Here is a 1,895-nt window from a genome sequence, read left to right on the forward strand (position 1 = left end):
GTTGCCTAGGCTGGAGTGCAGTGGCGCAATCTCGGCTCACCACAACCTCCGCCTCCTGGGTTCAAGCGATTCTCCTGCCTCAGCCTCTCAAGTAGCTGGGATTACAGGTGCCCGCCACCATGCCCGGCTAATTTTTGTATTTTTAGTAGAGGCAAGGTTTCACCATGTTGGCCAGGCTAGTCTCGAACTCCTGACCTCAGGTGATCCACCCGTCTTGGCTTCCCAAAGTGCTGGGATTACAGGAGTGAGCCACCGTGCCCAGCTAAGAATATTTATTAAAGGAAGCTTTGACCCCTGCATCACATTTTTTTCTTATTTCTCTTTCTGTAATCTCAGCACTTCGGGAGGCTAAGGCAGGTAGATCAAGAGGTCAGGAGTTCGAGACCAGCCTGACCAACATGGCGAAATCCCGTCTCTACTAAAACTACAATAATTAGCCGAGCGTGATGGTGCGTGACTGTAATCCCAGCTACTTAAGAGGCTGAGATGGGAGAATCGCTTGAACTTGGGAGGCAGACATTGCAGTGAGCCAAGAGAGCGTCACTGTACTCCAGTCTGGAAAACAGTGAGACTCTGTTTCCCAAAAAAAAAAAGTATTAATGAATGAAAATGGTAACTAGAATAAATAAGTACTCTACCAATTCAGATTTATAATTGAGTTGTCTGAAAGCTACCATTTTCATTGTGAAGGTGCATATTGATGTGAATAAAATATTCCTATTTGAGAACTTCAAATATGCATACACAAAGATGTTCCAGCTATTTTTATCTTTTTAAGTATGCATTCTACATGAGAACGTTTGGGTTGGTAGTAAAATAAGTAGGAATATCAAAACATAGTTTATTATGTTTAGATTTCATTCTTTTAGAATACATAATTTTGAGTGATCATGTCCCCAACTATAGTTATTCAGGCACAACTTTTGGAGGTACAAAGAATAATATTCTTAAGGTAGTTTTTCCTTTTGTCAGGGTTCTTCTAGAGTACTAGTCTCAGATTATTTCCTAAAGCAGTTTTTCTAAGGTGATAAACTGAACACATTACTTGCTATGTATTAAATTATTTGTACCCCTAAATAATCAAATTCTAAGCTCTTAACAGCTTAATTCTAAAATCATTGTCTGGTATATTTGTGTTTTCAATTACTTTGTGTCTTTCACAGCTGCCAAACCCAGAAAGGTATGTTAATGGCTATAGTTTTATCTTATATTTTTCCCTCTTGGACTACTCCCAAAGGAGGAAGAAGGATGCTCATTATATACTGCCTCATTTCTTTTTAAATTACCACTATAGTGCTGTACAGTTATACCACTGCTTCTCACACTTATGTGCATATTAGTCACCTTGGGCTATAGCTAAAATACAGATTTATTCAATAGGTTTGGGGAGAGGCCTGAGAGTCTGAATTTTTAGTAAGCTGCCAGGTGGTGGTGATAATGATTTGTGGACCACCCTGTGGGTAGTAATTCGGCCGTAAGAGAACATTAACCAAAACCTTAAGCTGAGCAAACTACTGAGCAGCAAGTATTGATAACATTTGAAGGTTTTTGTTTTGTTTTGTTTTGTTTTGAGACGGAGCCTTACTCTGTCGCTCAGGCTGAAGTGCAGTGGTGCAATCTCAGCTCACTGCAACCTCCACCTCCCGGGTTCAAGCGATTCTCCTGCCTCAGCCTCCCAAGTAGCTGGGACTACAGGCATGTGCCACCACACCCAGCTAGTCTTTTATATTTTCAGTAGAGACAGGGTTTCGCCGTGTTAGCCAGGATGGTCTCGATCTCCTGACCTTATGATCCGCCCATCTTGGCCTCTCAAAGTGCTAGGTGTACAGGCATGAGACACCACACCCGGTCCATTTCAAGTTCTAAAAAAACGTTCAACATATTTCTTTAAAAAT

Source organism: Mandrillus leucophaeus, unplaced genomic scaffold (assembly GCF_000951045.1).
Source record: "Mandrillus leucophaeus isolate KB7577 unplaced genomic scaffold, Mleu.le_1.0 Scaffold186, whole genome shotgun sequence".
Taxonomy (NCBI): domain Eukaryota; kingdom Metazoa; phylum Chordata; class Mammalia; order Primates; family Cercopithecidae; genus Mandrillus; species Mandrillus leucophaeus.